An 8,967-nucleotide genomic window follows, 5' to 3' on the forward strand; every position below is an offset into this window, starting at 1 on the left:
AGTTGATTTCTTTCTCCCCTAAGCAATCCAGGATGGATAGAAGGGCTCCATCTTGTTGGGGACCCAGGTTCCTTCTATTTTCTTGCTTTGTTAAACTTCAGTTATTGCCTTCACCTGCTTTCTCCAAGGTGGCCTGCCACCATATCTACATCCCAGCCAGAGAGATGGGGGAAAGGGGTAAGGAGGCCATGACCCTCCCTTTAACATCCTGACCAGGTACTGCACCCATCAACCCTTGCTTAGGAGGTAGAGCTGCACTGCAGGAACATGGCCACAGAGAGTAGTGGTTAAGCACTTGGACTCCAGGGCCAGGCCACTTGGGTTTGAATCCTGGCTATACCACTTGATAGCTAGTTCACCGTGGACAAATTATTTATTCAATGCCTCAGTTTCCTTATCTATAAAGTGAGGCTAGGGCTTCCCTGGTGGCGCAGTGGTTAAGAATCCGCCTGCCAATGCAGGGAACATGGGTTCGAGCCCTGGTCCAGGAAGATCTCACATGCCGCGGAGCAACTGAGCCCGTGCGCCACAGCTACTGAGCCTGCGCTCTAGAGCCCGCAAGCCACAACTGCTGAGCCCACGTGCCACAACTACTGAAACCCGTGCACCTAGAACCCGTGCTCTGCAACTGCAACAAGAGAAGACACCGCGGGCTTCCCTGGTGGCACAGTGGTTGAGAGTCCGCCTGCCGATGCAGGGGACACGGGTTTGTGCCCCGGTCCGGAAAGATCCCACAGGCCGCGGAGCGGCTGGGCCCGTGAGCCATGGCCGCTGAGCCTGCGCGTCCGGAGCCTGTGCTCTGCAATGGGAGAGGCCACAACAGTGAGAGGCTCGCGTACTGCAAAAAAAAAAAGACACCGCCATGAGAAGCCCACGCACCACAATGAAGAGCAGCCCCTGTTCGCCTCAACTAGAGAAAGCCCGCACACAGCAACGAAGACCCAACGCAGTCAAAAAAAAAAAAAAAAAAAGTGAGGATAATGATGATGATAATAATAGTACTTTCCCCTCAGCATTGTTGAAGCTTAAGTGGGCTATTATGTGAAGCTTTACATTTATATGTAAGTTAAATTTATATAAATTATATATAAATTTGTATTTCAAATGTGATGCTTAAATGAGCTATTATGTGGAAAGTGCTAAGAATAGTGTCTGCCATACTATAGGAGCTTTGTATGTATATACATATATACACGTATACATTAACTAGTATTATTATGGAGGCTTTTTTGTGGTGTAGCATGAAGTCGTGGTGGTGGTTGTTGGTGGTGGTGGTGATGATGGTCATAATGATGGTGGTGGTGTTGATGGTGGTTGTAGTAGCAGTGGTAGGAGATGAGGAACCAGGTCATGTAGGTCCTCATATGCTATGGTAAACAGTTTGGAATTTATTCTGAGTATAATGGGAAACAGTTGAAACCTTTTGAGCAAGGCAGTGGGGTGAACTGATTTATAATTTTAAAAGATCTCTCCGGCTGCTGTGTGCTGAACAGACAGAAGAGAAGCAAGAGTAGAAGCAGGGGGATTAGTCAGGAGGCCCCTGCAGTGGTGCGGGGTGGCTTAGACCAGAATGCTAGTGAAGGAGAGGGTGACGATAGTCAGGTGTCACCCAGAATGGGTCAAGCTCATTGGGGTCATCACACAGCGTTTGCATGGCTGTTACCGAAGCCTGGAAAATCCTTCCCCCAGAACATCCACTGGCTCACCTCCATCCCTTTATTCATGTCTTTGTTCAGATATCGCCCCTCCCAGAGGCCTTCCCTGACCATCCTAGCTAAAACAATAAATTGCCCTACCCTGATGTATTATTCTTTATAGTACTTATCTAAAGTCATGTGATTTATTTTTTCACTCACTTGTTTGTCTCTTTCCCCCACCCTATAACATAGATTCTGTAAGAGAAGGGACTTGCTTATCTCCCGCCACACCTGACATATTTTAGGTGCTCAATAGATGCTTGTTGAATGAATAAATAAGCGAAAATTCAAAGTGCTGGTGAGAAGGCTGGAAAGCATCACCTCCAGAGGCAGCTGCACTCGCAGGAAGAAGGAGCCATTGTATCAGCCACCTCTGCTGGGTGGGGGTAGAGAAGACATGTAGGTGGTTTCAGTTTAGCTCCGAGGTCAGGCTTTATGATTTATTTATTTATTCGTACCCCACCTCATTCCACAAAGGATTAAATGTGGCTTATAGGAAATGCACAGTGCTTAGTGAAATATAAATGCAGAATAAAATTAGGATGAGGGAAAAGACCAATCAGAATAGATTCTCTGGACGACAGGGTCTTATACACCTGAGATATCTGGTAGCAAATGTATCTCTGAGTTTTCTGGTGGCCAAAAGCAGAAGGCACTAAACTTCCTATGAAACTAGGTAAGGACACAGAAATGAAAGTAGGACTGTGGCTGGTGGGAGATTGTCGGTGGTTCACTGTGGATCTCATTAGAGGAGCTGGGTTGGTGGACCCGGTCTTACATTTCCTCTTGCTCCAGTATTTTGGGGGTGGAGAGGAAGAGAGGGCTGGGAGGGAGGAATCTCTTAATGTCTATTTAGGTCTTCTGCCCATTTTTTTGTTTGTTTTTATAAATTTATTTAGTTTTGGCTGCGTTGGGTCTTCGCTGCTGCGCGTGGGCTTTCTCTAGTTGCAGTGAACTGGGGCTACTCTTCGTTGCGGTGCGCAGGCTTCTCATTGCAGTGGCCTCTCTTGTTGCAGAGCATGGGCTCTAGGCACATGGGCTTCAGTAGTTGTGGTGCGTGGGCTGTAGAGCGCAGGCTCAGTAGTTATGGCACACGGGCTTAGTTGCTCCACGGCATGTGGGAATCTTCCCAGACCAGGGCTCGAACCCATGTCCCCTGAATTGGCAGGCGGATTCTTAACCACTGCGCGACCAGGGGAGCCCTGCCCATTTTTTGATTGGGGTTTTTTTTTTGCTATTACGTTGTATGAGCTGTTTGTACATTTTGATAATTAAGCCCTTGTCGGTCACATGATTTGCAAATATTTTTCCCAGTCTGTAGGTTGTCTTTTTGTTTTGTTTATGGTTTCCTTTTCTGTGCAAAAGCTTATAAGTTTGATTAGGTCTCATTTGTTTATTTTTGCTTTTATTTCTGTTGCCCTGGTAGATTGACCCAAGAAAGCATTGGTACGATTTATGTCAGAGAATGTTTTGCCTATGTTCTCTTCTAGGAGTTTTATGATGTCATGCCTTATATTTACATCTTTAAGCCACTTTGAGTTTATTTTTGTGTATGGTATGAGGGTGTGTTCTAACTTCATTGCTTTACACGTGGCTGTCCAACTTTCCCAGCACCACTTGCTGAAGAGGCTGTCTTTAGAGATGTATCCTCTTGAAAGAGATCACATTCTAGGAATGCGGTGATTTAGACTAATGAGTTTAAGATAAGACACAATCAGAAGTGTGTTTCTGTGCTTTCACTATAAAATTCCTATCAATAATTTAACATGACTAGAAAACAAATTACTGTTTACATTCATCTGCATACTCTGAATAAAACTTCCATTTGTGGTCGTCATCAAGGAAGCACAGAACAGCCTTTGAGAGAGTGATTGGCAGCTGGTGGCATGATGAATGATGCAGCATCATGAGTAATGATATAACCAGTATTAAACAACAGTATTAGGGAAGTAAGAAACCTGTACTGTTTAATTACAAAGGTTTCCAAAGCACCATGGAACTGTGAGAAATAATTGTGTTGCTACCCTTTTGGGTGCTTGAACTTTACAAAGAATCTTCGGGTAAGCAGCTTTACTGATTGAACGATAAGCACAAACAGAAGTACCTCTTTCCTACCCATTATTCTAAATCTTCATGGATACATGGCTATATCTAACACGGACCTGTGAATTTAGTAATACGTTTTTAAACCATATGTTTTTTATAGACAGAGACCCCGAGGGGTGGCCCTGGTATCTCCTCTTATCTGTGCCAAGCTTGTTGCCTTGGTTCAAGAAGCAGCTCCCACAGCCAGGTCCCCCAAGTCTCTCATGAAACCATTCTCCTCAATTCCTGCAAGTGCCTCTCAGCACCAGGAAGCCCATTCCCGTGATGATAGTCCCCAAACCAAGGAGTACTCTTCGCCAAAGGTGAAAAGAAGTATCCACCTCTAGAGGCTAAAAAACCCCTGGCACCTTTAAGGTAATGGTCATTTTCCAGGCTCTTAGCCCCGCAACCAGCCCACCCCGCTTCCTTTCTTGTCATTCCAGTTTTAAAATCTTTAAATCAGCCTCGCCACTCTGTGTATGATGAGTGTGTTATCGACAACTTTTGAAGTCAAAAACATTTCTCTCAAAACCTAATCACCATCTTGCAGGTATGTAACCTCAGGAAATCTACTTAACTGAAGCTTCACTTTCCTTTTATATAATATAAGGACACTTCTCTTTATTTTGGTCTGAGAATGAAATGTGTTAACATTGAACTACCTAGTACAGTGCCTGGCATAGAAGGCTAGATGTGTGATTGACCTCAGTCCCCTTATCTTTCTTCTCTTTAGCGACAGCAACTTAAATTGTTTCTCAGCAGGTGAAGTTTGCCTATTTGGATTGTGAAAAACACACTTTCCCAAAGGTGTTTTACATCCTCTGGGCTCCACTGGGTCACGTTGTAGAGCAAGTGCTGGGTTGAAGGTTCAGGGCTGTAGTTGCAAGGGAGGAGGGAGAACAAACCCAGACTGATTGTTTTTGCTGAAGCCTCCTGAGACAGCAGCAGAAAAATCACTGCTAATTTAGAAGGTTCAAAGCCAAGCTCATGAAACTTTCCCATAACTGCTAATAAAAGTCTTAATGAGGAGAAAACAATCATGTTTTGGGAGACAGATTTTTCTACAAATATAGAGGTTCTCCAGGTTCAATATTCTCTCCGTGACAGGACAGGATGGAGGGCAGAAGGATTAGAGCTACAGTAATAACAACTCTCATTAGTTCAGCACTTGAGGGCTTAACAGAGCGTTTCCACCACACTTGGTCCTACAACTGCGTGAATCAAACAGGCCACGTATTATCTTCATCCCCAAAGAAGACTTGAGCCCTGGTGTCAAAATGCTACTCTTTCTGTTCTACCCTCTCCCCAGCATAAAGTTCTTGCATTCATTGGTCAGGAGAAACTGTTCTTTTTTCGCTTGTACAGCAAGCTCAAGAAGACAAAGACACACTGAGAAATCAGCCCACTTCTTCATGGACCTGGTTTCTAACTGGGCTTGAGATATGTGTGCCTTCACTGCATCAGACAGACTGAAGCTGGTGAGGGGAGTGTACCTGGCAGGCCCTTTCTACAATTTTGTTTGAGCTCTTCTCTGTGCTGGGCACTGGCCCCAGCTGCAGTGCTTAGTTCCAGCTCACAGCCTAGCAGGGCCAGACCCGACAAGGGGAAATAAGTATTACATAGGAGAGCAAAGGGGAATTGGAGCCAGGCTGGTCACGAACTCCACCTGCCATTTCTTAAGTCTGCAACAGGATCAGGGGGATCTTTTCAGGCTCATCTTTGTTCACCTTCCCAGGAGAGAGTCTCATAAGAAATGATCTTGCTGGACACTGTGGGAGGAAAAGAAAGACCAGGCCGAGTGGATGGGCAAACCAGTATTGACAGTTCTGTCCAGCGCGACTGGGGCTACTGTTCATTGAGGATGGAGAATCTGAGAAAGCACGTGGGCATTATTTTCTCAATGACAGGGATAGACTGTTGGTCTCTGATTCTATTAGACCGACTTCAGACAGAAGGGGGAGAGATGAAAAGAGAAAGACGTTGTCTTTTGAGACTGCGAAGATGAGAACATTTCTAGGCAGAGCATGAGGGAAGCAAGGTTGCCAGGTCAGAAGCTAGATTATAGGGAGCCTTTGTATGAATTAGGAAAAGGTGTCCCTTCTAGGTACACAGCCCAGTGAGCAAAGAGGGGTTTTGTGCAAAGGAATAAAAAGGATGCAGCCTCATACCAGAGTATATGGCTTGGCAAAGAAAGCTCTGGCTGAGTTTCAGCCTCCACTCATCCCTTCAGCAGGGCAAACTTGTGCAGTATGCCACCTACACAATAGTCCACGATGGCCCTAAGGGTCAACTGAGTTATTACTGAGAGAATCTGAAGTTACTGCTTTTCCTGAATGGAGGGAAATATATCACTAGGAACTCTACCTTTCCTGCTGAAGATTTTCGCAGCCTACTCTGAGGCCTGAGTTTGGCTGTGGGAAGTATCAGTGGAAGTTCTGACGAAGGAGGAGGAATTGTACACTACCTTAGGACCTTCCCAGACTGAGAGGAGGAAGCACGTTCCTGGTTCATGATGGATAAACACCCACGAGTGGAGGATAAGCTCCAATGAAGGCCACACCTAGCATCACCCAGGGAGGGAGAATTGCCAAAACTGCAGGAATGAGGAAGAAGGCAGGAGACAGCATCCCTCTGGGGCCAAGGGAGAGACTCCTCCCCAGAGGTGAAACAGCTGTTCCTCTCCTGCGCAAGGCTGTGGAGGGAGGCAGCTGCATTCCGCAGGCAGCAGGTCACAGTCTCTGAGCAGATGTGGAGTGAGAGTCGAGATGATTTGAGCAGGGGAGGGGCCCACCACTGTCAGCCAGGTCTCAAGGCCCTGTGGTGCTCCACGTTCTTTCTCCCAACCCCACCACTTTTCCTGTGACCTGAGCTGGTGTTTATCTGGGTCAGGCTGCCAGATAGGGCTTTACTCAAGCAGGAAAACGCAGGCACCCCGAAGTCTGGCTTTACAACCGGCCTCAAGGCCCGGTCACCTGCCTCGACCCAGCTGGCCTTGACTGAGGTCAACGCACGGTTGAGAGAATACAGGAAGGGTGTGTGTGTGCGTGCGTGCGTGCGTGTGTGTGCATGCATGTGTGTGCATGTATGTGTGTGTGTGTGTGCAGGGGGTGATGTGGAATCTCCAAAGAGGGAGTCCTAATCACTGTGTGTCTTCTCATCAGAGTCTTTGTACCTGAAACTCAGGGAACATGGCTCCTCAGGTGAGGTAACCCCCGTGGGAATCACCACCTCCTCTCACCTTAGTGTGCCATGGTTGGCAGGAGTAGGATTTATTGAAGGAAGAAAAGGCTCATATTCAGTGTCTGTCCCAGTTGTGGGCTGAGGGCTCTGCAGGTGGCCTAGAGGGGTCTGACCTTCAGTGAGCAGGCTGCAAGGCCGTGGCCCCAGGTCTAGCTCCACTGATGAATGGGAGACCCAAGAGGACCTCCTCCTCAGTGTTCATCTTGTTTCTCTCCCAAGAATATTCTCCCTCACCTTTTCTCTATCCTTCAGGAGTCACCTCGTTTCCCCTCCTCTGTTCCCGATAACTTGAGCCCCTCACATGCGTGTGACGTGGGAATGAGCAGGGCAGGAGAGCAGAGTCCCTTCTCTGAGAGGAAGGCCCACGGCCACCCCAGAAGTCGTAGCTATGTGCAGTCGTAGACAGGCGCTCCTGTGGGAGGGGTGAAAGTCGGTCCACGTCCCTGCCCTGCTCTCCAGAAGCTCTCCCTCTTCCTTTAGGGGTTCTTTGACCCACAAATGTCCCTGGAGCCTCAGGCTTGGCGTGGTGTCCTGTCAGCTCAACTCAACTCAGCCTCCCCAGAGATGTTGCTGGAACTTCACAGCCACACTGTCTTAAGTCTGGTTCCTGGGAGCAGACCCTGAGATGAGGTTTGTGCGCACGTGATGATGTGTGTGTGCACGAGAAATTTCTCGTGGGAGCAGGGAAGTAGGCAGGGCAGGGATATGGATATGACCGGAGATGAAGCCCAGCTCCAGCCGGGCCCCGAGGAGCTCCGGAGTGGAAATCATCCCTCAGTGTCTGTACCACCTTTAGGGAAGGTTGCTGAGCATTCATCCTACAGTCATCCACGGCTACAGGTGACCCTGGCAATGGGGTTTACACATTCCCAGGGCTTCCAGCTCCTGAAGGAGAAAGTGGCTCCATTAGCCCAAGGGCGGGCCTTTAAGGAAGCCACAGGTGCAGGTTGTTAAAAGCAAAGCCCGCACAGAGGGATCTGGGAGGATGGGGTGGAGCACTGGCGCACCATCAGAATACTCAGAGCCCCTGGGAATCGTCTGCAATGGGTGGGGCCTGGGAGCAGACAAGGGGCTCCCACACTGGTGGCTGGGATGGCCTGTCAGACTGGAGAGATTGGGCACAGCTTTTGAGATCACCACAGGCACCCTTTCAATATCAAGCTTTCAGTGGAACTAATGGATTTTCAGGGCAGAGTCCAAGGCGTTCTTTTCCAGAATTATAATTCCCCCTCCCACTCTGCTCTGTCCCCTTCCTCTTATCACCTGTTTCCTTCATTCTTCTGAATGCCCATATCACATACTGCCTGTGCCACTCTTGGGGCTGCTCAGGTTGCCTGGCATCCTTATGGGGGAGCTCATAGCAGTGGTTCAGTCACAGGCTTTGGAGATGGACTTGGGCTTGGACTTGGACTTGATGCTTGGCTTAGCCACTTACCTACTGTGTGACCTAGAGCAAGTCACTTAACTTCTCTGAGCTTTACTTTCCTCTGTAAACTCTCGTAACAGCAGTACCTGCTTCAGGTGTACTGTGAGGATGAAAACGGGTCATCCGTGTAACGTGCGAAGCACATATATCTGGTGTGGTCCCCACTTCCTAAATGCCAGCTACCGTTTTGAAATGATAGTCGTTATTCTTGTGCGCAGATATGTGTTCCACAGTACACTGCGGTCTCCTTGAGGGCAGGCGCCAGCTACGGTCCCCTATGTACCTAAGTAGGTGCTCATACATGCGTGGGGTTTAAACACAGAAAATTATGGGCAAGGAGAGAATACAAGGCTTCGGGCCCCACAGTCAGTTTCATAACAAAGCCCAGGATTTCCATGTTCCTCACGTGAGACCTACTTCTCCGAATTCAGGGCCCGGCATCTGCCAAGAAAAGTGCCCCCTGGCACCATGCTGCCTTTTTAGTACCCCAGCACCAGGGACGTGAGGAGGGAGGGCTGC

This window comes from Globicephala melas, chromosome 12, assembly GCF_963455315.2.
Source record: "Globicephala melas chromosome 12, mGloMel1.2, whole genome shotgun sequence".
Classification (NCBI taxonomy): Eukaryota; Metazoa; Chordata; class Mammalia; order Artiodactyla; family Delphinidae; genus Globicephala; species Globicephala melas.